Source organism: Hyperolius riggenbachi, chromosome 3, assembly GCF_040937935.1.
Source record: "Hyperolius riggenbachi isolate aHypRig1 chromosome 3, aHypRig1.pri, whole genome shotgun sequence".
Taxonomy (NCBI): Eukaryota; Metazoa; Chordata; class Amphibia; order Anura; family Hyperoliidae; genus Hyperolius; species Hyperolius riggenbachi.
The window spans coordinates 337,856,638-337,883,741 of NC_090648.1; the positions used below are offsets into that span (position 1 = coordinate 337,856,638).

Here is a 27,104-nt window from a genome sequence, read left to right on the forward strand (position 1 = left end):
GGGATTCTAATGGTGCCCACTATTGATACCATCTTGATTGTACAAATGTATGTGGTATAAAGGTAAACTGATTTAGCAAGCTTGTGTGTGTGTGTGTGTGTGTGGTTTTGTTTCCACCATGCAGAGGAATTGGAGAGCTACAAATCAGAAAGTATGCATACCTGGTATGTGAAGAACGTGATATTGTAACTTGTTTGGACAGGCAGGTATCATTATAAATGAATGTAAAGTACATACTACCAGTGTTTACTCAATGCATTTACCTGGTGATCGACTGGTTTCACCCCTAGCAAATGCTACAACCAGGAATGGAATGTTGTATTGCTGCCTGATATCCTGATAAGTGTCTCACCTGCAGATCAGATGACGCTGCTGAAATTGGGGCCTAAGCTTCTGCATTTCCTGATTTCTCATGCTATATCACAGTGTACATGTACAGTAGAATCCCTTTATATTAAACTACACAGGACCTGGAAAAGTAGTTCACTATATCAGATGTTTACTATATCTGAATTGGTCATAGGTTGTATATTTATGCAGATGCAGTTGCTGGAACCCGAGGACTGAGTTTACTATATCCAGAGGTTTACAAGATTCTGTATTTTTTTTTTTATCTGCAGGCTACGAAGTATCTTTATTCCAAAGAATATGAGCACATATTCTCAGGGTAAAGTTATTTACTATGTGGCCTGTGCTCTTGTGCTTCCAAAAACAATTATTAGTGTGTTTATACTTCTCTCACTTAATTTTTTGGCAATTAGGTATGCATTTGTAGGGATATAATTTTATCTCTGCAGAAACCTGGCCTAAGGCAAATCTACGTAAAGTAAGCAGAGGTATGTTCATGTTAACGCCCCCCCCCCCATCCCCTGGGGGAGCATGGAGAGGACAATGCACAGTGGTATGAACATAAATCTGTGCTTACCTTAGGGCTGGTGCACACTGAGCGGCTATTTCAGCGTTTCTGCAGCCGCTTGCGGATCCGCTTGGTCAATGTATCTCAATGGGGTGGTGCACACCAGAGCGGGAGGCGTTTTGCAGAAACGAATCCTCCCGGGGTGAGGCATTTTTTGGATTGCGGAGGCGTTTCTGCCTCAATGTTAAAGGGAACCAGAGATGAACGTTTCACACAAAATAAACATATTAGTTGATAGCTTGTAAAGAATAAATGGTCTACCTGATAATTTTGCCGCTCTGGTGTGCCTTTTTTAGTGTTTTTTTTATCCATTATTGCTCCAGGAAAAATCCAATATGGCCGCCGGCTCATATCCCTTCTCCTTCCGGGTTATATGAGTTGTTCTGGATGTGCTGTCTTGGCTATATGAGACTATGCTGCTATCTAGGCTTATGCAGCCTTTCATCTGTATGCTTTCATTTTGGTATAATCTGCCTGTAGGAAGTGTCACTGATAATAACTGCAGTTTCATTCCTATGAGAATCTAGTGCACACAGAGCACACAGGGATCATATTACAGCCACAGAGCTTCTCTCTCAGGAGCAGCCCCTCCCATATCATCACAGCTCTCAGTATGCAAAGCAAAAGATCTAAGCCAGGAGGGGGAAGGCTTGGGCTTGAAAGGACTCCACAGAAGAGTGACTCAGCTATAATGATTCCAGGTCAAACCTCGACTGAATAGTCGATGGATTCTTATCACAGTTGCTAATAGACTAATTAAGCAGATAACAATGAAACTAAAAGCAGGGTAGGTGTTTACTGTCATGTTCCCACTGATAAATGTAATAAAATACATGAGGGTGCTTCATCTCTGGTTCTCTTTAAGTATAGGAAAAACGCAAACCGCTCTGAAAAACGCCTGTTCAGAGCGGTTTTGCCGGCATTTTTGTTACAGAAGCTGTTCAGTAACAGCTTTACTGTAACAATATATGAAATCTACTACACCAAAACCGCTACACAAAACCGCAAACCGCTAGGTGAAACGCTACAGAAAAATAAGAAAAAGCGTTTCAAAATCTGCTAGCATTTTGCGGATCTGCTAGCGGGTTTTGGTGTGCACCAGGCCTTAGACTACTTTTGGTATAATTTAACCTAGATAAATACATTTTCTGTTGGTGCTCCTGCCTTCAGATGCAGGGAATGTGAAAGTGTCCATCATAAAGTGCAGTGCTAGCTCCACCCCATGCTCCAAACACCACCTCTTTTTGGTTCTGTGCCTTCCCTCTGGATTAGTGTGAATGGTGGGGTGGGAGGGTGCCCACACCTTGGCAGTGCTGGAGCATACAGTCCATGAAGACCTCATGCATGGTGCAACATGCAGAGCTCAGAGGCACTCCTAAACACCCCTGATGTCCCTACACATTCTTATGTTTATGTACCCCTTACTGAATTTATGGTATGACTGTGTATTATCTTAATTATTCCTCAAACAATGTAAATATCAACTGTTTGTCCAGCTTTAACTGGGGAGCATCTTGGTCCATGTTTGGCATTATGTAGATGCAATACTAATATAATACAGTATGTTGCTTATGGTGGCCCAACCTAGCAGAAATGTCTGTAGCGGGTTTTTTTTTTGTTTTTTTTATGTGAAGTGACTCCCTGTTCCCACTGCAGATTTAGTTGGGTTTTTCCTTTTTTACAGACCTTCTGCTTTTAGCAGTCTACTGTGTCTTCTGTGGTTTCCCCTTGCCGCCTGTCTGTTTTCCTACTGAGACCTGGTAGTGTCCAGATTTCCAGCTCCTGCAGATCGACTTTTTAACAAGGTATCTTTTATCTGAAGCTGTCTCAGCATAGATGTTTACACTTCTTGTCCTGGCTTCTTGCTGGCACTCCAAGAGCTATAGCTGCACAAGAGTGTGGGCCAACTCCATGAGAACTCCAGTACAGCTCCACGTCTTCCTAGAAACAAGGCTCCTCTGTGTGCCGTTTCGGGGAAGGATGTATGTACTCTTCTGACCGTATTCACTGTGTTTTTAATGTAGGGTTACACGGCAGTTCAGAAATCATCCATAACCTTACGCTTTCTGCAAAAAGAAACTTTAGTGTTTTCATAGACCTAAAATGGGACTTTAACTTTCTGCAGCATGTAAGCTTGCCATTCATCTGTATTGGCTGCAAGACGTGAACTGTTTATGAAAATTGGAGCTATTGAAGGAAAATAGGAACTAAGGAAGGTGGACTTTCTCCATTGCAGAGTTTTTATGTTTAATTTTTCTACCTGCTCTGTGAAAATGAAACCTGGAATGTTGCTTCCTGTGTGCTTTATTTATGTACATTGGGTTTGTTTGTTGCGTTTGGCTCCCACCATAAGCAACACCCTCAAAGCTCACGGACATCAGTCTAGGACCTTTCACCCTCTAAGCCTAGCACCAGTGGGTTTAATTTGGATTTGGCTAATGTTTGAAGAGGTTAGAGCCCCTCTTAGGTTTTTGCTTCGGTCTCTGTCAGCATCTGGGAAGATTTCACTTCATTTGTAGAGAGAAAGTGGATAAATCTGAATAAGGACCCGTTTCCACTAGCATTGTGGATTCGAGGAGATCGACGCATCGCCTCGCATCCCTTCGCAGGTACTTATTGTTGTCGTCCTTGCAACCGGATGCGGCGTCATGCGGCTTCCTGTCGGCGGCTATGGGGAATCGAATGCGTGCTGCGAAAAACTGCAGCATGCTATCCATAAATTCCCCCGCGGCGCATTGTGCCGGATTGCATAGGTCAACTACTCCATTGACGGGAATTGGTTACAGTTTCTTTGCGGTGTGGTTTCCGCATAGCAATGCGTCTAGTGACAACGGGCCCTAAGGACAGAAACTGTAAGGGCTCATTTGCACTGGGAAATGCAATGTAAATTGTGATTTTTTTTCCACCAGCATTCCCCCCCCCCCAAAGTAATGCAGGTAATGTGGGGAAAATGCAACTTGCACAATGTTATGATTGCATAAAATCACTGTACAGTCGTAATGCATTTGTATCTCCTGCATGCTTATGTTTTTAAAACCGCATGCAGTTGGCATCTCATCGCAAAACGCCAGCACACATGTTATTTTCCCTCCACCAACAGAGTATATATATATATATATATATATGTATATATATATATGTGTGTGTGTGTGTGTATGTATGTGTATATATATATATATATTCATTCCGCCCTCCCCCCGCCAGCCAAGCCCAGTAGATCGCAGCGCTGTACACCCTAATTAGATCGCCACTCGGAGACTGAAGGTGGGGCAGCGCTCCGCCTCCCAAGCAGGAGATGCGCGCAATCTCTTGCAGTAGCTGGCCCCAGGAATTCACGCCAATTGGCGTTAGGCAGTCCTGGGGCTGCCGCCACGGACACGCCCATTGGCGTGAATATGTCTTAGGGTAGTTTAATGTGCTTTCTGGTTGAGACTCCATGTTAAAAATAGGCCTAGCTAATACAGTACTATACGCCACTCTATATACATACCATGAACTCTGTATTTAATGTTAGAATACAGTAAAGTATATTAACCTTAAGCTGGCCACTAACTGTCCAATTTCTAGCGAAAAAACGTTCGACCGATCAGAAATTCTGATCGGATTGGTTGTAAATAATCTCCATTGGTGGACACAATCGATTATGAACGAGTGAAAAAAATGTCGCCCGAATGAATTTTCGCCAAACGAAAATTTAGATTTTCTTGGTGGTTGTGATAGATAGGAAGCAATGATTGGTTAGTTGATGGTGTAGTGAACGATTTTTCATCCGATCAGAATTTCTGATCGCTCGAACGATTTTTCGCTAGAAATTGGACCGTTAGTGGCCAACTTTAGGGTGGAGCCCAGTGTTTAAGTATTGCAGAGCCCAGAACCGCCTAAGAAGTTGGCCTTCATTGCTGCGAGTACTCCAGGTGATTTGTGCTGGTTGGATGAGAATGCTGGTTAGTTGAGTTACGGATAACTGGGAGTTTATCGTACATGTAAGGCCTCTTGCACACTGCAAGCAATTCAGATTCAGATTCCGCTTTTTAATCTGTTTTTACTTCCGATTCAGATTCAGATTTGCAGTTTGCTCCTTGCACTTTGCAAATCTGAATCTGAATCGGAGGTAAAAACTGATTAAAAAGCGGAATCTGAATCTGAATTGCTTGCAGTGTGCAAGAAACCTAATGGAGACGGGGAGGACTAGTGGGAATGAGCTGTCCATACCCGCGAGTGGAAAGGACAGTGAAGGCTGGTTCACACCAGGGGTGATTGGGATGCGCTAGGCGATAGCCAGTGATCGGCAAACCGACAGTGCAGTATCACTATGAGGTTGTTCCTCCTGCAGCTTGGCGATTTAGGTTAAAATGGCAAACTTGCTGCATGTAGAATTTTTTTTTTTTTTTTTTTAAGCTATTTAGCTTAAACGAATGTGAAAAAATTATTATAGAAAATTGCAATAGATTACATTTTGGGATGTCAACTAAGCTTTAGGTTGTGGTTTTCACTTGTTCCTGATTGCTAATGCATATTCTAATGGCATTGAGGACACAAGTTTACTCTTTAAAGGGAACCTTAACTGAGAGGGATGTGGATGTTTCCTTTTAAACAATACCAGTTACTTGGCAGTCCTGCTAATCTCTTTGGCTGCAGTAGTGGCTAAATCACTCACCTGAAACAAGCATGCAGCTAATCCAGTCTGACTTCAGTCAGAGCACCTGATCTGCATGCTTGTTGAGGGACTGTGGCTAAAAGTATTAGAGACACAGAATCAGCAGGAGAGTCAAGCAACTGGTATTTTTTTTTGTGCAACCTTGGTTGAAAGTTTGGATGAGACCTTGGAAGTCCTAAGTGTGTTCCTGGAATCCGTAGGACTCATATTGATGCCATGGAGGTCCTAGCATTTGGGAGGGGGGAGGAGGTCTCCACAGTGGTGACACACACGCGCACACACACCCCTAGGCTCGGCTCGGCTCTCTGAAAACCCGTGGTTGAGGCAAAGCTTGTTTAGTTTATAGTGAATTAAAGTATTAAAACAAAAAAGTATTTGGCTTGAAGAATGCCCTATAAACAATAGGAGAGGAACACAATTATGCAATGAGTAAAAGTTCAACTCGGATCCACTTTAAGTGTGTCAGACATGCTGTGATGGTATTATACCACCACCTAGAAATGCCCTGGAAACCATTGGGGACTCCACAAATACTTTATCAGCTTGTATCTTTCTTGCTTTTTATGACACAGTTATTAGATCACCAACTACTCAAGCTGTTGAAAGAGAGCTACTTTGTCAGAGAACTTTGCCTTTCTTGCATAAATTCTTGCTTCCCTTGCCAGCTCCTCATGGTTTTATTGGCTTTCCTTCTCTGTTGAGTAGCATGACATCATTCGGAGCTTCAGGGATTTTAAGAAGGGCATTCTTTCACCGAACATGGTTCATTATGCTACAGTCCATGCTGAAAATGTAAAATCCGTGATGCCTGAGACCTCGCATCTCAATACCTGAATACCATCTGTAGTCTGCACTCATTGAAGTTTTTTAATGAGACAAATATCATGTATACAATTTATTGCCTTATTTATTTAGAAAAACTGGTCAAAGTACAGTGATGATGTGTAATAATTAAGTTAATCAAGTAGACTGACATCGGGACCTATGCAGCCGTTATCTGCATAGTTCTCTCATGTTTGGGGGGGGTTAAGGGGCCCATACACTGGTCGATTTCATCCGCTGATCGACCGATCGATTCGATCAAATTGATCAATTGGAAATTGATTGGCCGATCGATTTGTGGCCGATTTCGATCGTTTTGGTTGATCTGACAGGATGGAAAATTTAGGTCGATCTGCTGGCAGCAGCAGATCGATGGCCCATAGAGTTGCATTGGATCTAATTGTCCAATAATGCATTTAGATCGATTTCCAATTGATTTAATTCTGAAATCTGTTGGAAATCTGTTCCTAGTGTGTGGCACACATCAGATTTCCTGTCAGATTCCGACTTGACAGGCGTCTGACAGAAATCTATCTGATGGTCGAATCTGCTGCAAATCTATAAGTGTATGGCCACCTTTACTCTCTCTGGAGTCGGTACATACTTCCTCAGACTCCACTCCTCAAATTTTGCATCTCAGACTCTGACTCCCCCCGCATGCTGACGTATTTTTCACGTTGACTGAAATAATGCATTATACAAGGTACGGTATTTAATCATTTCCAAAGCTTGACAGTTTTAAAGCTATATGAACATAATCTAGTGTCTGCTTTTGAGAGCAAGCCAAAGTACTACCATACTGGACAACTGTCTAGGAAGCTGATGCAAAACCCTATTAGGGCTGGTTCACACTAGAGCGGATGCAAAATGGAAACTGTAAGCGCATCCACTAGGCGGATGCGTACCGTTAGTTTTGCATCCGCTTGCAACTAATTTCCCATACACATCGCCGCTCCTATGTCACGCTGCTGCTCGGTCCATCCATATTCAGCTGGGTGGCCTGCAGGAGCATGGACCTCTCTATAGGCTGCATTAGGCCAATTTTCCCCAGCAACGGGGAGAATTTTAATTGTCCACCATGACCCAATGAGAATTATCCCTGTTGCTGAGGATTGTGGAGGCGGATCCAATTTTTAACATTAGGAACCGTATTCCTTTGCTGTGCAGAGCTTAAAAGTACTGAATAGGTACTTTTTTTTTGTTCTGCAAGTGTGAACTGGCACTTAGCCATATAAGCTTTTCACTCTGAACATGAACAAGGATACTATTAAACTTAGATTCAAAAATTCGGCATCTCAGCCTGTACAGGGAAGATAGAGGGAAACTCCAGAGGGTCTGCACATCTGATTGTATTTTGGTGGTGAGCACATACATATGCTTAAGCACTGACCCGGGTAGGGGCATATGTGGGTGCACTCAAGTCTAGTGCAGACCGGCCTGGGCACCCATTAGGCCACAGATAAGCACTTAAGTCTGTTTGCGAAGTCAGCTCTGGGTACATCTGCAATGTATTGCTAAACTCAGTCTGCAGGTGAAATTACAGAAATCTACCTCAATTATACATTGTCCACACTCTGAGGAACAGAGTTACTAATTCTATTGGCCTAGAGGCTTTGTGGAACTCTAACAAAAGTCTCTCCAGTCACAGATCTGGAGCTTTATAGTTTTATAGGTGAAATCTCCTATATTACTACCGTATACGGTCTGCATTATGACCTGAAATTTTGATACTTTAGTTGCTGTATAGATGACTGCCGCACTCTCTCTCAACTTTACCTACTACAATTAACTTGTAAATAGTACCGAAATTAAAAAGCCGAAATCGCTGGAGAATTTGAGAAGAGTCCCTGAACTCTGGATGTTCCCACACATACGTTCTGTGAACTCTGCTGAGATTACTTAAAGGTAATTTCAGGCCATGGAAAACTGCATGGGAATTTTTCTTTGTAATCACAGAAATGCTGTGTTTTTATGTGTAGGGTAGAGCAGCAGAGTATAAAGTGTCTTCACTGCTGTAGCCTGGGCCCAAATGCTTTTGAAAGTAAACCTGTGAAATCATTGTAAATATTATGGTCGGATTGCTCCATGCTTTGAGTGTAGTTTTTCTTTTCTCTGTATTGTTTTTTTTGTAGGAGGGGGGGGGGGGGGATTGTTAAACTTTGGCCCTATTCATAATTGTCAGCCCCTTCCTCTGTCATTAAGGCCTCGTATGCACAAACGAGAGCTGGGACACCATCACTCGGCAACATTTAAGGCAGAGCTCTGTACCTATAGGATAGTGACACCTCTGTTGCTAAGGGGGCGTGGAAATGACACTTGGCGCATGATGCAGCGGCTTCCGGAGGGTGAAGTTAGTAGGAGAACCATGCACTCAGGGGGCTGGTCGGTTGTTGGACCTCTCTAAAGATCCCACATGCACACATAAAGAACAAACCAACAGAATAAATTGCGACAGAAGGCACAACATGGGAAATCAGTGTTTGATCCAGGAAAAATTATATGATGCATGTCATTAATACCAAATGAAAATCGTATGTGATGCATCTTGGTATTTAACATTCCCCTGCCCCCGTCAATGTCAACCTGGTAACATTTTATATGCAAATTGGCACTGAAAAAATGAAGGTGGAAGTAGGACTATGGTTTCATGTGAACCTACAGTTATTCTCACATAAGCTGAAAAAGATAAATGCAGGGGACAAACTTCCTGTGCCCATGTTCCCTTGTCAGATTTAAGATGCATACATACCCACACTGGTCTGTGTTCGGCCATGCTGGACAATAAAGTCTGCCCTGGCAGGGAATTTGGCATCAGACCAGTGTTTGTACAATTTCTGAAGATCCAGCAGGCCAGATGCCCAAGCACCACACAACCACATTGTGCTCCTTGCTTCCCCAGCTACTGGAAACAGCTCTGGTATAGGCTGCTCTCTGTCTCTAGCCCCTCCATAGCAAAACACATGTCGCCAGCCAAGGGCTAATAACCCATCTGTACAGTGTAGTCAGTGCTCCGTTGCATGGCGGGGATCACTACACAATCCCTTGGGTGACAGGGATCCCAGGATGATAACATTCGGAATTTTTTATTTACTTCTATAGAAAATTGATTGGAAATCAGAGCTGACAATTATCAATCTGACAATAAATCTGTCAGAAAATCTCATCGTGTGTACCTAGCATTAGACCCTAGTATAGAGATTTAAGGTGGCCACACACCATACAATTTTTTTAAAATATCCATTCAATTCAAGAATAGCAATCAATTTTTCTGACTGATTGTAACAAATAAAAAATCTGACCAATGTACTACACACCTATGTTAAATTTTTCATGTTGGTCTGAAATTTCCATCATGTCCAATCTCCAAAAATGGGGAGAAAAAAAAAAACTGCAAATCTGATCGGATTTCTCGATCAAAAGCAAAGAAAAGCTATTGGTTTATATAATTCTTCGTTTAAGAGAAAAAAAAGTGTTTTTTTTTTTTTATTGTGTTTTTTTTTTTAGTTTTAAGGGTGTTTTTTTTTTTTAAGAATGCAAAACGTGTATTTGTCTTAAAACAAGAGCAGAGTATAACAAAGTGAGATTTCTATTGTACAAATCATAAAAAGTTAATGTGGCATTTTCAGCGCTGGCAGCAATTCCCTGGCATGACTTCAAAGTGGGATCTTCATCTGTGGCTATCCGGTGCTGTCTGGTACCGAGGCTGTCTATACTGAGCAGCCAGCACATACTCTGTAGCTGGGTTTTTGTTTGCGGTGTAAAAAAAAACATCAGCGTGTGAAAGGCTATACAGGATCTTTGTGGATGTTTTCTGTTTTTCCTGAAATAAACACGTCATCTCGTTTGTTCATGCCCAACACACTTGAGCATTTAGTCTTTGGCAACTTTTCGCAGTGTGTAAATACAGCTGTCTACATAAAGTGAAAGAATCTAGCCTTGTGTTGCACGTTGCATTCTCTGTAATCCCCATTTGGTTTTTTAAAGTCGCATTTTACTCCACAGTTTTATCAATGCATCAAGCATTTGTGCTGCGATTGAATATATTTGTTAAATATCTGTGTGAAGACACTTGGTTTCTGCAATATTATTACAGAATGTACCTTTTTTAGTGAGTGGGGATGACAACTCTTCACTGTTGACAGCCCACACCTCTTCAGTTTAGACTTGTGTAATACCAGAGCACAGCCCAGGCTTCTATGCTAGGAAATATTCATAGGACCAAAGCTACAGTTTGTGCGCATGTTGCTGAGTTTAGTGATAATTTCAGGTGATTGTTTGCCAACTTAACTTTTAAACCGCTTGTTCAGCTGTTTGCCTAAGAATCACGCACCAAACGCAGTATGCTTTGGCTCTAACTCACTTTAAAACCTGGGAATGCATGACACACTAGGTTTTGTTTTTCGATGCTGAAAATCTTATGGATTTGTAGAGCTATAATGGTTTTTATTTTTTCTATATTGAACAGTTTGTCACTATTGTCCCTCAGTGGGACTCGCAATCTAATGTCCTTCTCTCCCACAGTGGACTCTATACACACACACACACACACACACACACACACACACACACACACACACACACACACACACACACACACACACACACACACACACACACACACACACACACACACACACACACACACACACACACACACACACACACACACACACACACACACACACACACTTTATGTTGGAGTTTATAAAGTGGGTATGGAAAGAGTTTTAACAGCACTGCGCTTGAGGCCCGCGATTGGCAGCTATAATTGGGAAAGCAGGGGGTCAGCACATAGCTCTATTTTCTGTAAAATAAAGGTGTTTTGTTGATATTTGTTAAACCAGTTTTGATTGTGCTGTAGGTCATTCAGAAATAAGAAGCAACAGGCAGTGTAGTATGTTTGTTTTGTTTTTTTTAAGATGAGGAATTTAACTGCAATTTTTTTTGCATCTCGGAAAATTATTTTTTAAGTCCATTTACTTATATTGCCACCTCTTCTGGGTCTATGTGCTCTAGATTTTTATTTAGAAGATCTGGAAGTTTTCTGTATGTACAAAGTTGATTTTCCTTGGCACAGTACAGTATCCATCAAAGTAAACCCGTATATTATAATAGTCAGACGTCATCAAAGGAAGCATTGCTGTGAGGAAGGAAACCGGAGCTGGAAAAGTACCTACTTCAGGGATTGTTAATATGATCAACATGAGAATTGCTTGACCTGTTGTGATGCTATATTGCTATGGAAGGAGTCATGAAAAATAATTCTTGCTTGCTGCTGCCTGATCTTTTATTAACTCTTTGAAAAGTTATTCTTTTACCCTAATGTGATATAGGTATGTGGGTGCACACAACCTGGCACAAGAGCTTGCAATCAACTTGAGTATTTGCTTGGAACTTTTGCAGCTGAGATCAATGCAGCTGTAACTTAAAATGAAGTACATTTAAATGCCAGCCAGATAATTAGCAGCTTAATATGAATCCAGAGATGTCTAGAAGTTGGTGCAAGCTTCATCTTGTTGGCCCTGTTGTTCTGAGAGCCCAAGGCTTCCATCACCTCAGGGCACATGCAATTCATGCCTTGTTTCTACATCCTACCATACATGCAGTGGTCTCTGGCAGACAAAGCTGCTTCGGTTTCCTGTGCATGCAGGAAATCCCACCACTGGGAACAATACTGTCTCCCCTTAACCCTTTTGCTGCCTTACTTCAAATTTGCCCTTATATGGCCGCGTAGGGGTGCTATTTTGGCTGGGAACGCGTAGTATCAGCCGCGTTCCCCAGCCTGACGGGTCCTGACGGCGAAACCGGAAGTGGCCGCTAGCGGGACCCGGAGCATCAGAGCAACTCGTCGTGGGCACCGATCAGCTGCAGGGGGCTGAGGTAAGCCCCAGGTGAGTAAAACTCAATTTATTTGCGTGACTTAAGGTTCACTTTAAGGTATACAAACCAGTGTTTTTTGTTTTTTAACAAAACCCACATTACCGAATGGAAGTTAAGAAAAGCCTACCTATGCTATATATTTTCTAAAAACTGAGAGCCAGTAGAAAAAAAGTAGTAAAACTATTCCCAGTATGGTATATTCCATGATTGTGGTGTTTATTTATCTAAATAGTATTTTTCCTGAAATACGCTAAAATCCTTGTGGGTACATTGAAAGACCGCAGCATGTCCTGTATTCCCACACAGACTGTGTGTCTGTAAAATTGTATGTGATTGTAGAACAATTTAGTGGCAAGTACTTAATGTGGACCCGAACTCTTGCACTGCACAGAAGGAAAACTTAGAGAAATGCTCCCAGTATGTATTTAGAGAGTTTAGCTGAAGCTGTGTCCGCTCCTGCCACGACAGAGGTAATTGCTAAAAACAGGATGTTAACAATATGTCTGCTTCCATGAAAGCAGGAAGTAGACACTGCAGATTTATTGCAGGATTTGTATGGGCCGTAACAAAGAAATGTTTGTTTTTTGTTTTTTTACTGTTGGTGTTTTAGAGCAGAGAGGAAGTTATGAGTTCAGGTACACTTTCAAACTATAAATGACTTAAAAATTCTTATTAAAATTGTATGAATGATATAGTTTTAATTGATTTCCCTAAAATTGCAAATTCTCATGTCAAATATTTTAAAGCATTTTTATGTAGTGTATGCACATGACTGCGGGGCATGGAAGCATTTGTAGCAGCTGATGGGGACCATAAGTTATAACTTGGGTGAACTGTTAGGTTTCCACTGGGACATTTCCCCTTCATTACCTGCTAGTGTGACAGCTGTCATTAAGAAGTGAGTGGAAGTCTTCACAATAATGACACAGCAATATTAATCCCCTACCTCTCACTTTATCCAAATATGTCCTGCATATTTCACAATTGAAGGTTTTCTATGTGATCACATATGCACCTGTTTGTGCTCAAACAAATGCATTTGTGATCACATGACTGACATGGACAGGAGTCACCCGGAAGGTAACGCATTTTTTTATTTTTTTTATTTGGTGAATTAAGGAACCATTTTTTTTTGTATTTTACACACACTTTATCTTCTGACTTCACTACATAATCACCTTAATTCATTATTTGTCAGATGCTATCTTTGTTGTAGCACCTTGGGAAGGGGGGGGGGGGGGGGTGTTTAAAGGGGAACTGAAGAGAGAGGTATATGGAGGCTGTCATGTTTATTTCCTTTTAATCAATACCAGTTGCCTGGCAGCCCTGCTGGTCTTTTTCTCCGCAGTAGTGTCTGAATAAAACCAGAAACAAGCATGCAGCTAGTCTTGTCAGATCTGACTTTAAAGTCTGAACCACTGAAACACCTAATCTGCTGAATGCATGGTTCAGGGGCTATGGCTAATAGTATTAGAGGCAGAGGATCAGCAGGGCTGCCAGGCAACTGGTATTGCTTAAAAGGAAATAAACATGACAGCCTCCATATACCTCTCTCTTCAGTTCCCCTTTAAGTTAATGCCATTTAACCAACAGTTACTAGCGTACCAAGCTGCGGTGTTCTCCCCAGGCTCTTTTAGCCGGGTGCTCCACCCGGCTAATTTTGGTGACCACCTGGCTGTCATCGGCTCACCTCTTCATCCTTGTCTTATGCTGTAAGCAGAGTTTTGCTGGACCTGCATTTCCCCGTCGCTCCCCACCCGGCTACTTTTTCATGCCACCCGGCTGGAAAAAAAATTGTGGGGAGAACACTGAAGCTGTGCAGGGAGAGAAAAGGTTAACTTGACAAATGCAAGTGTAAAACTATGAGGGGAACAAGAGGATGTTTACTCACCTGGGGCTTCTTCCATCCTACTGCAGTCCATCATCTCTCTTGGTGTCCTCCCCGGTCCACTTCGCTGTGCTGCTGTCATCCCTGTTAGTCTGTGACTGACTGACTCGTGGGCTACTGCTCCAGGGCTGTGGAGTCGGAGTCGGGGCAGTTTTGGGCACCCGGAGTTGGAGTCGTTGAGTTCATAAACTGAGGAGTTGGAGTCAGGAGTCGGATGATTTTTGTCCAAAATCCACAGCTCTGTTAAGTATTAGACTAAGGAGTCGGAGTCTGAGCCATTTTGGGTACCCGGAGTCGGAGTTGGAGTCGTGTTTTCGTAAACGTTGGAGGCGGAAGATTTTTGTACCCACTCCACTGTACTGCGCATGCGCTTTCCCTTTTGCGTGTCTCCACGATCTTGGTCCAGAGGCCAGGAAAGCTCTGTGCATGCACAAAACTCTTCTGGCCGCCATCAAGGAGGCAGCAGCCTGGAACAGAACATGCACTTTAGCCAGGTCACGTACTTTAATTTGACTGACTATAGCAAAGCAGAGTGACCAGGAGGACACCAAGGGAGCTGACATACTACAGGGGGCTGGAGGAAGCCCGAGGTAAGTAAAAATTCTTGTTCCCCCTTCGTATCTACTTTAAATTACACTGAGAATACCTAGTGTGGCAGATAAACAGGCTTTACTTTCTGGATGAACCTCATAGAAATGCATTACTACAAAAAGTGTATGCGTAAAACGTGCTTGATCAGAAGGCGTGTGCCTCACAATTCTGTCAATCAGTCTTGTCAAAGTCTGGGAGGCACTTCAGTCCTCTCAAGTGCGTAAGACCTCTGTTAATCGATGCCCTTTTCACTGAGCCCTATTCACAAAAGATGACTGTAAATGAACTTGATGAAAAGCTGACACGCATAAGTATTAAGATACTAAGAAGTAAACCTAAAGGACCTTCCTAAAAAATTTTTTTTCAATTCAATGAGTATTCACACAGGAATCTGGGTCAGGCAGAATGAGGCCCTATATGGGGCAGCAAGCTATGTTAACTGATTTTTATAAGTTTCTAATAATAGGCGATCAGATTTCATGCTGGCCAAATTGAAGGCACTAGCATTCCACGTCTGGAATTACACTGTAAGTATTTTGTTTCACTTGTGTGTCAGTGCATCAATAACCCCTCTGCAGATTGTGCTCTTCTTCATATATACCTGAGGTAAAGAGAAAATGTTAGGCCCCACATTTGGTTCTAAGTTTAGCTCTGAGATCAGGGTAACAGTGCACTAACCTTTTTAAAGTGCACGTCTAGTCAAGGAAAAGCTACGTATTTTTCTCAATGGCCAGGTAGAGATCAAATGGCCTAATGTCAGATATTGTTTACATGTTTTGTGACATGTTTCCCACACACGTTGCTGTACAAATGCTCCCTGTCCTCCTGCCTGACTTCCTGCATCCAAGACAACTAAATGGAGCTAGTAATGGTGAAGGTTTTCTGAGGCCTGGGACCCACTAGATGGCTTTCATCAGCGATTTATGCTTTCTACAAATTGCTAGCAATTCTGAAACAGCTTTGGTGCTGACAGTGAATGGCCATGATCCCACAGGAGCGGTAGCCATTTGCTTATAATTTCCTAAAAGAAAGCACCGCCCAAAATCGCTCTCAAATGGTTGCCTGCTTTTAGCATGCCTAGGGCTAAAATCACACTTGACACAAATACCGTACATTTTTTGATCACTTTTAATGATAAAAAAAAACTCAGCAAGGTTAGTTAAAGTAAAGGTGTTTTAGTTTTTTTTTTTTTTTTTTTTTGGTTTTTTTTAAAAGCATTTTGGGGAACTGAGCATTAAGGAAGAAAATGGCAGTTGCAATTTTACGCCGAATGAAATACGCTGCTTGCAGCATTTTTTTTGATGAGTGCGTTGCAATTCTTTTTCACTGAATGAATAAGAATTGTAAAACCAAAATCGTAAAAAAATCTGAAAAAAATTACAATGCAAAATCACGATCCAAGTGTGAACGGGGCCTTAGAATATTTAAAGGATACCCGAACTGAAATGTGACATAATGAGATAGACATGTGTATGTACAGTGCCTAGCACACAAATAACTATGCTGTGTTCCTTTTTTTCTCTCTGCCTGATAGAGTTAAATATCAGGTATGTAAGTGGCTGACTCAGTCCTGACTCAGACAGGAAGTGACTACAGTGTGACCCTCACTGATACGAAATTCCAACTATAAAACACTTTCCTAGCAGAAAATGGCTTCTGAGAGCAAGAAAGAGGTAAAAAAGGGGAAATTCTTATCAGCGAGGGTCACACTGTAGTCACTTCCTGTCTGAGTCAGGACTGAGTCAGCCACTTACATACCTGATATTTAACTCTATCAGGCAGAGGGAGAAAAAAAGGAACACAGCATAGTTATTTGTGTGCTAAGCACTGTACATACACATGTCTATCTCATTATGTCACATTTCAGTTCTGGTATCCTTTAAGAGTGACAGCTGTAAGAAAACTTTTTTTTTTTTTTTTTTTTTTTTATTTGTTGACTGTCTTGCTCAGCATTCTATCTAGTAACTTGTCTGGAATGCAACTTGAGACAATATAGTTTATTGCCACTGCCAAAGCCGTGATTTGTGTTGCTTTTCTCATAACCCTTGTCAAGAACTTTCTTACAGCAGAGTGACTCTCACTCCTGGTGATGTTCACACTGAGCTGGAAGCCTCTATTGATCCAGTGGTGGTTTCTCCTCACTATAGACCACTGGTTGGATGTTGGGTAATAAATCTTTTCTAAAGCAGAAAACCGTATAGCGAAGCACTGCTCGCATTACTGTGTGATGTCCGTGGGTTGCCAGGGAAACTGCTTTCCCTTGGCTGCCTGAATTCTTCATGCTTATGTCTCTTCACATTCTGTCAGCTCAGCTCTTCATAGCCAGATTGTGTATATGATTTGCTGCAGTTAATGGTTGTAACTACAAAAGTCAGGATGCAATTACCTTATTTACCCAAAATACCTTATTAGACAGAGGCCACTGCCAGTGTCTCCCCGTGTGTGCTGCTGTTAAAAATAGTGTTGTATTGTTCACTTGATTTTATGGATTTGTTTGGTGTCTTGTCCAAATTGGGACAATATGTCTGCTTTTATAATGTTTAACCAGGACTTTAACTCTGTAACCTGCATTATTAATACAATTATGTGTTTATGTAGCAATGGCCTTCTTCTACTTTACTTTACTGTACTTTACAGGGTACATGGTCATTTTGCTGTGTTTGAGGAGCTCTGTCTAATCCCTACTATCTAAGGCAGTATTTTTAATACAAACTTTCTGTTATATTTCGGGATATGCGAGGACTCCAGAGCCCTGGAGGACACTCGTGCAAACTTGGGGAAAAATGTACAAATGCCATGTAGACCATCTTAGCCAAGATCCAGACCTTGGCCTCTAGTGCTACATGAAGGGTGTCTATCGACTGTCACCTTGCCATTACAGAAGCTGGACCGATATCATTTGGGGCTGGTTAATAAATGTGATATGTGCTTTTTCACATTTTTCTGATCCCTTCCAATTCCAGAAGCTCTTTGCCAATGTAATCTTTATGATTTTTTTTTTTTTTTCAAAATGGTAAAAGCGCTGCCTGTAGCATTTTGTGAGTGACTGCACTTGTGTTTAAACTAAGGGCATGCTGCAAAATTGCAAATGCCTTCAAAATCGCTTGCTAAAAATGTGAAAAAAATCACTACTAAATCACTCAACGTCTTTGACGTTTGGTGATTTTTGCAGTGTAAACTAGGTGTCAGGCCCCATTCACACTTAGATTGCGGGAGTGATTTTTTTTTTCGCAATTTCATGCGGAAAAATCACTGGACAGTGCAGTGACTTCTCTGCGATCACGTTTAGTGCTTCTATAGCACTGAAACGCGATTGCCGGGAAATTGTCTGAAAATGGTGCAGGCTACACGTTTGCATTTCGCGATTTTGGGCGATTTGCAGCGATTAGCACAAATCGGCCAATTAAGAACAGGCCCCATAGGGTTTTATTACACTAGCGCTTTCAAAAGCGCTAGCCTTTGAGCGTTTAGACAAAATCGCTGGAAAAACGCTCAAGTGTGAATGGGGCCTTAAGGTAGACACACAAAATAAAATTATCCAATGTTACGGCAATTCGAAGAAAACGTGCAGTTGTACAGAACAATTCAAAGGTGTTTTGTTCATGAAATCATGTTTTTATTTGATAAAAGATCGGGAGTGTTGGCTTTTTCTGATCAATTTATATAAAAATTTAATGGTGTAGAATATATAGACAATTTCTTGATTTACAAAATCAAGCAATTTTTTTTCTGAGTTTTCAATCGCTTTTTTTTTCATTGGGGAAAAATTGAACGTGTGTGTGGTACATTGGTCAGATTTTTGAATTGTTACAATTGGGCAGAAAAATTGATTGCAATTCTTCAATTTGCGCATCTCCCCAGTACTGCAAACTTTTCACTGGTTGCCAGTAAAATGGAGAATCCATTTTAAGATCTTCCTGCTGACATTCAAGACTCTACACCACATGGGACCCAAGTACATAGCATATCTATTTGAACTATATGCTCCTCCACGCACCCTCAACTCTGCAACAAGATGAATTTGGTTATTCCCAGAATTTACTTCTTTTTGTTTAAAAAAAAAAAAAAAAAAAAAAAAAAAAATTTATTGAACAGAATTTTGCATTTTACAAGGCATATGTATATGTACATAGATCTTAAAGATACATGCATGGCTGTATTACAGGTATAGGGTGAATAATACATGAAGAAATTGCAATTGACTGTATGTAAGAGAGCAGTGGGAGATATAATCTTTATAAGGGATAACAAGCCAGGATTTGCAAATAAAAGTCAACAAGTATTTTAGAGTAAACAGAGATTTAACCCGTGTCCCTAGTATTGAGAGTACACGCATTACCGATTCTTCCACCTATCCCAAACCAGGTGGAATTTCTTGCTTGAACCTCTGTGCAAATACACAAGCTTTTTGTATGGAATGGTGTTGTTTACTCTTACCCAGAATTTACTTTAACACGTTTGGTGCTCTGGCCTTTTCCTATGCAGCCCCTGCTTTATGGAACCCACTTGCACAATCAGTGGGGAAGGCCCCATCTCTGGACAGCTTTAATGGGGACCTTTAAAGGATACCCGAAGTGACATGAGATAGACGTGTATGTACAGTGCCTAGCACACTTATAACTATACTGCGTTCCTTTTGTTCTTTCTCTGTCTGAAAGAGTTAAATATCAGGTATGTAAGTTGCTGATTCAGTCCTGACTCAGTCAGGAAGTGACTACAGTGTGACCCTCACTGATAAGAAATTCCAACTATAAAACACTATCCTAGCAGAAAATGGCTTCTGACAGCAAGAAAGAAATAAAAGGGGAATTTCTTATCAGTGAGGGTCACACTGTAGTCACTTCCTGTCAGAGTCAGGACTGAGTCAGCCACTTAGATACCTGATATTTAACTCTTTCAGGCAGAGAAAGAAAAAAAAAAAAGGAACATAGCATAGTTATTTGTGTGCTAGGCACTGTACATACACATGTCCATCTCATCATGTCACTTCGGGTATCCTTTAACTGAGAGGGATGTGGAAGTTTCCTTTTAGACTACTTTCCCACCAGGACATGGTCGCATAACGTGCCCCTAACGCAGCGCCTGGTGGTGCTGGATGTGGACGTCAGAGTGAGCCGCGTTGTGCAGCTCACTCTGGCGTCCGTGATGCCGTGATGCGTACTCTTGGATGCATGCAGCATCGCGTGGTCCCGCCAGCCAATCAGAGAGGAACAGTGGTGTGGGAGGGGAAAACTGGAGGGAAAGAGGCTTCAGCCAATCAGGCTGCATTAGTTATGTCTGAGGAGTAAGTAGAGAAGAAAAAAACGACAACCCAGCATGCCCTGCAACTTCCTTTGTGCGTACCAAATTTGGTGTGTACCAAATAAGTCAGGTAAACTGGCAATTGATCATTTATCAACAAGAAAAGTAATAGTGATTGTAACTTTTGGTTGCCCGGTTAGCATCCTTGTTTACCAGATAGAAATAAAGAATTGATTTTGGATTTTATGCCCGACCGTTACACTTTGTTTGGTGGTTGTTGTGTAGTTGGGAGGTCCTTTCTAGATCAGGCATGGGCAAACTTGGCCTTCCAGCTGTTACAGAACTAAAAGCCCCACAATGCATTGCAGGAGTCTGACAGCCACAGCCATGACTCATAAAGGCAAATGCATTGTGGGACTTGTTGTTCAGAAACAGCTGGAGGGCCAAGTTTGCCCATGCCTGTTCTAGATCATTCCAAAAGGCTAGTCATATTTTTGAAAACTTCTTTTAGTTTTCAATGCAGTTTATATCAAAGTTCTTATCTTGTATCCTTTTTTTTTTTTTTTTTTTAGAAGATCTCGAGTACTACTGACTATTTTTATATAACTCTTCCAAAAGACAAAACAAAAATCCTAGTTCTGCTAACATCACATTTATTGTCAGAAAGATAATGTTGCTTCAGAGTTGTACCTTTTCCTTTTAGTGTTTCTGAAAGTGTATTAGGTCTTTAAATAGTCTACAGCGCATTCATTGAAACTGACACTGTATGATCAATTAGAAAGCTTGCTTACCCACCTCTGTATTCTCCTCCTTTTTTGTTTTTTGTTTTGTTATTTTTTTGCACTGTCTATAATCGTTTTCAAGTGTACTAGTTGTGCACACATACTGAAAATACAAGCATGGTTATATTTCTGACATTTCCAAGGTACTTTGCTTTTCAAGAGTGCAGGAAATAAGCAAAAGTAGCACTGTGGCATACAAAGAAACACCCACACCTCTGCATAATGCATAGGCCAGGTGAGTCATCCCATGCTGTGTAGGAGATTATGAATGTTCTGCTAGTCACACACATAATGTGAATATGTGGAAGCATTTTCACAATACAAATGCGTTCCTGACAGGAGTCTAAATATTGTTTTATATATTGATCAGTTTGTTTGATGTTTAAAGGCTTGTGGGCTTGTTTTTGTAGCATTGAGTCCATTCAATCTTATTCAGTCTTGCTAATTGAATTTGAAGCAACCGTAATACATTTTAACCCTGTGATCTGCCTTATACTGTTTCACTTTACAATATCAAGTTAAAGTGGACCTAAACCCAGGACTTCCTCTCTGCTCTAAAGATAAACAGCATAATAAACTTTTACAGAAAAAAAAGTCCTAGTTGCAGCTTATACAGCTCCTCAAATGCTGCAGTGTGGTTACTTCCTAGTTTGCTGCGAGCACAAACAGGGTTAAAATCCTGCGTGTACAGATATGATGACTGACACACCAGACACACCGTGGCACAGTTCAGATGCAGATGAAAGCTCAGATTACAGTTGATTATTAACAGATAAGGGAGAATTAGACACTGTTAACCCTCAATACAAACACGTTGGGTTTTTCTGTGTTTTCCTTTTCTCCTGTGGAAAAGTTTAGGTCCTCTTTAACAGCTCAAGCACTTAGAGCTTGGGGCTTCCTGTAGCAGTTCTGATCGCTGTCAGAGCGCTGCAACATTGGAACTGTATGGGAGTGGTGCAACTGCAGTATTGTGATTTTACTGTACTTAGTGATTTCTAAATCGCGAGTGGTTTCTGAAACCATGAAGCTGCTTGTAGTGGGCTCCAGGCCTTAGCCCTGTATTTCACTAAACTACACTCGGTAGAAGTGGCCGGTTGGTGCCGTGTCTGCAAACAATCTAACATGTACAGCCATCTTGATGCGCAGCCAATAGATCCAAAGTGCCAGATTACCTCTGCTAAGCACATTGTTCCCTTCCTTAACCCTCCCATTGGATCCATAATTTGTCACGCTGTTGTCCTTACTTTCCTCACTATAGCAACAGTATGCATTGGTCTGCTAGGCATCTGTACATCGCCCATTCCTTGCAGTGCTGCTGGTGGTATCCAGCTCAATTTTAATGGGTGATGCTTATGATGCCTGTATACAAGGCTGTGGAGTCTGTACAAAAATCATCCGACGACTTGGTTTATGAAACCTCAGACTCCAGATAACCAAAATTGCTCCGACTCCACAGCCCCACCAATATACGTACCTATAGAAAGGTGGAATTGTAATATCAGGATTTGTCTTCTGATTGCTCTCAAATGAAAATCATTTAAACAAGATTATTATGTAACAATATGTGCAACCGGTTTGTGTAGATTCTTGCTTGTGCACCCTCATGCCCCCCCCCCCCCCCGCTGCATCTTCTACACTGTAGAAGATGCAGCGGGGGCATGAGGGTGCACAAGCAATGTTGTGGAGCACATGCAGCCTTTGTTTTGAGTACTGCTGCCTCAAAGTTAGTCCTACACTGGCCATCTGTGGTCTGATTGTACATTTTGTTCAGACTCCTGACAGATTCGATCACAGTAATCAAATCAGCTGAGAAAAATTGACCCTTGTTGGGCTACTTACAGAAAGATTGGATGGACTGCCAAGGAATGTTTTTTTTTTCTTGAAGTTAATACAGTATAAGTTGGATAATGTCAGTGTAGTCAACTCACTGTACACAGATTTATGTAAACCAATTTAGGTGAGTGGCTCTGAAGGGTATTCTCTTATGATGGCCTTTATGAAATTCTTAGAATGTTATCTTTTCTGTTCTAAGAAATATTTTATGATATTAGGATTTCTCAGCCATGGTTGCAATATAAATCCTACCTTGCCTTGTATTTGATATTTCTACCTAAAACTGCTTCTGCTGCTTCCAGAAATACTTACATGAAGAGCAAAGGAAATGAAAAATAGCTTGTGTTCAGTGAATTCTTAAGATGTCTGTGAAATGCGATGATCCGGGAGCGTTATTTGAATTATCTTGCAATACTTTCTTTAACAATAACCTTGGGGGAAACATCTAAGCTGTGCTTGTTGTGAGGTCATGGTGTGTATTGTGCCTGCCTGAAGTCAAAAGGAAGCCTGGTGGGAAAGATGGGAGTAAATGTATCTTAATTGAAAGCCCTGGTTCCAGCTTGTGTGTTTTTTTTGTTTTTTTGTAATACATATTGCAATGCATTAACATTTGTGCATTACTCATAAGACATTTATACATTCTACATTTGTTACCTGGCTTGCAAAACGGTCTTCATTTCCGATTGTCAGAAGTGGCTTAGCTGCGTGGAGCAGCAGTCTGTAGTTTGTCCTCCCAATATCCAATCATCACCCATGTTAGGTTGTCATGTCAGGGACATGTTGAGATGGAGCACCAGCTACTCTTACCCTTTGAAAATAGAGCTGGTCATGTAACCCTGCCTATCTCTTCCCATATTGCTGTTGGGAGGTTATCTCTTTGTGGTCAGCACTGCAGCTTCAGTCCTCCCATTTCCTCCTTAATTGCTGTCTTCATTTTTCCTTGCTCTGAGTAATAAAGCATTCCCCTGTGTGCTTTTAAAAGAACAATGAGCCGTTATTATTGGAGCTTGTGCAGGGTGATGAGAGGTACACATGGGTTTTATAAAACACACTTGGGAGGGTGGGAGGTTTTAGTCTTTTACACATGTGTAGCGATAGAGGGCGCTTGACTTCAGCGGTTTGGGTGAAGGTACTACACTGTGGCTAAAAGAAGGGAATAAGTAGTGAGTAATGATGTAGGTAAAAACATATTTTCTATCATCTTGTGTCTGGGTGATTGCTATTACCTAAGAAATGAAAGAACTTAATCTTACCAGGCATTTCGTCTCAAGTCCCGTTGAAGCAATTTAAAAGTTGAACATTCAGCATAAAATCATGATCGTACAATCTTGTCCAATTTTACTACATTTATGTTGTATAAGGGACTGCCTAATATCCCTTATACAACATGTCATTTTACACTTGTAGTTCTATTTTGACAATATTTTACTACCATGATTGTTTAGTAGATGGGCAGCTTAAAATCTTTTTGGTGAGGACGCAGAAAGTAATAAAATCCTATACTGTACCCAGCCTATCGCAAATGAATTAAAACGTTTTATCTGGAGTGCAATTGCTTTTTTGACTTTCCTGGTAGTAGTCATTTTGTTGAAACATTTTCGTGGTAACTTGTGTAATTGTTCTTACCAGCTTATGAGTGATTTTATGTAAATTCATTCTTCTAATGAAGGTTTTATTTCCAAACACAAGCCATTAATTCAGGAAGGAGCTCAAAAGTAGCAGCAGGTTATCAGGGTACTTCTGTATTTTGTAATGTATTCCTCTTACAGTTTCTGGTTTTCTTGTAATTTATTCCTCTTATGGCTTCTGTTTTTTTTTTTTTTTTTTGTGCTGAAAACCTATTATAAGGGACACCCGGGGAGCTCTATTACTGATACGTTTATTACTGAGTAACTTGTAGAAAACATGCATGACTGAAGGTATGTAGGAGTTTACTGGCTCCATGCCTGTTTCAGGTCAGTGACTTATTAAAACAGTACTCAAGGAAGAGCTTGGTTCTTGAAAACCAATAACTTTTACATTAAAATATATCAGCTGCAGACATTTTTGAAGTGTAATATAAATATACTTAAAGCGAAACTGAACTGAGAGGAGTATGGAGGCTGCCATATTTATTTCCTTTTAAACAATACCAGTTGCCTGGGATCCTGCTGATCTCTTTGGCTGCAGTAGTGTCTGAATAACACCAGAAATAAGCATGTGGCTAATCTTGTCAGATCTGACAATGTCAGAAATATCTGATCTGCTCCATGCTTGTTCAGGGTTTATAGCTAAAAGTACAGTGCCTAGTATACTCGATGCAATTTTCCATCAAATTGACTGTTTAATCGATTTCCAACAGGTCCCATTTGATTTCTGATTGTTTTTCTGATTTTATTTTCGTTTAGAAGTGATTGGAAAACCAATCAGAAATCTGATCAGACCTGTCAGAAATAATCGTTTCGACGGCCAATCTGGCGGAAAATTACTTAGTGTGTTCTAGGCGTTAGAAACAGATGTTCAGCAGGATAGCCAGGTATTGCTTAACAGGAAATAAATATGGCAGCCTTCATATCCCTCTCGCTACAGTTGTCCTTTAACACAACTGTAGAGAGGGGTGTATGGAGGCTGCCATATTTATTTCCTATTAAGCAATACCGGTTGCCTGGCTATCCTCTGCCTCTAATACTTTTAGCCATAGACCCTGAACAAGCATGCAGCAGATCAGGTGTTTCTGACAAGATTAGCCACGTTTGTTTCTGGTGTTGTATAGACACTACCGCAGCCAAATAGATCAGTAAGGAGCCAGGCAACTGGTATTGTTTAAAAGGAAATAAACATGGCAGCCTCCATATCCCCCTCACTACAGTTGTCCTTTATAAATAGATGTTCAGATCTTACATCTATTAAATGTTTATAGTGCATTACCTGCAAGGCTTTGTGGCTTACTCTATATTTGTCGTTGTCATCTGGATATCCACTTGTCACAAACATCCTGTGTTTGAAATATTTGCTTTTTGCTTTTTTTTATCTGCTGCCGCTGCTTAGCAGTCGTGTTGTCCAACAGTTCAGGAAAACCTGTGACTTCCTTCACCAAAATAAACCAAAATAAACCATGGTCTGCACTACATGCAGCATACTTACTACATTAGATTAATTGGCTGCTAATTTTATATGGTAATCAAAAACAATGGCTAGAACTTTGGCAGTGAACCTTAAAGAGCACCTCCAGCCCCCCCCCCCCCCAAAAAAAAGTGTGAATGGAAATACAGATATGTAGTTTATGCACTGTTAGATGAACATATACAGTTTACATCTGGTACATGGTAGTGGATAGAACAGACTCGCCTTTATATCTGTACTAACACTTCCTTATTTCTCCTCATGCTGAAGCCTTGCTAAAATACACCTTCAGCATTGTGTCCTCCCCTCCAGCCTGGTTACCTCACCTACCCCTCCCTCCCCTGCTCTCTGCCTGCCTGGATCAAATTACATCTCTTTTCACAGTGTGTAAAAGAGAGAGGAGAGACAGGAGAACTGCTATAGCCTGTCTTATCCTGTCTGTTTGCTATAATTCTTAATTTGGATGTCTTTCTGTCTGCCTGCCTGGATTAGATCACCCTCAGGGTGGAGTTATATCAATCCCCCAGCATTCTTTGCACCTATGGCTTTGAAAGAAAATAAATCACTTTGTCAAAATGACTAGCCAATCTGCTTCTAATTTGAGGTGAAAGGTTCTACCCCCTTTGTGTCCAGGTGCTGGTCATGCATTCATTTGACTCTCTTCTTAGTCAGCAAAATTTCTGCACAGCAGATTCTGTTATCACATGTACTACAATTTGTCCCGCTGAGTTTCTATATACTGTTTTCAGAAATAAACAAAACTTGGCAAGAGCCTTTCTTTCGTATATTCAAAATTATTGTTGGGCAGAAGCATTTAGATGCAGTAAAAGAGATAGCAATGAAATTAGGGCATAGCTTCTTGTTCTGCTGATCCCAGTTTAAAAAGCCTGTGTTGAATCTGAAAGGATGAGTCATTCCTCAGGTGCATTACAAGTGGGAGAGCAGGAATAGCTGAGCGGATGATACAGAGTCCACCAATCCCTTTCTGCCATAGCTTATCCGCTTAAACACTTGGTGTTTGGCTGTTTTTTCACACCACCGTCCCTGTAGCCTTATGTACTACTGAGATTAAAAGCTTCAATATAGTTTTGTTTTACTGAATACACCGTGAATAGCAACCGTTGTATGGATTGCATTTCTTTTACATCACAAGATTAATACTTTTGACACTCTCCTTGCTTTTTTCTTTTTTTTTTCCCATAATTTTTTTTTTTTTCCGTAGGAAATTCCAGTTGGGACATCTTCAGCATTTAAGTGCAGGTTTAGTGAAAGTGCTGCAACATCTAGAGTTTCTGCTGCCAAGCAGAACATTTTTAAAAGGCACATTTTTGCAGGAGTAAAGGTAGTCATACGTTATTCGATTTGCAGCATCAATCTTCAGCAGATCTTAAT

The 27,104-nt window shown here is 41.1% G+C and overlaps 1 protein-coding gene across 4 annotated transcripts in view; it reads left to right on the plus strand.

Annotated features, from left to right (window-relative positions):
• Positions 1-27,104, plus strand: part of CDK17 (cyclin dependent kinase 17) — a 223,351-nt gene that overhangs the window by 31,808 nt on the left and 164,439 nt on the right. Inside the window, exon 2 of one of the 4 annotated variants that reach the window (XM_068276903.1) lies at positions 2,601-2,721. The exons of the other annotated variants lie outside the window; for them this stretch is intronic. The gene's annotated coding sequence lies outside the window, so the exon portion shown is untranslated. The remainder of the gene's footprint in view (positions 1-2,600; positions 2,722-27,104) is intronic. 4 annotated transcript variants of the gene reach the window in all.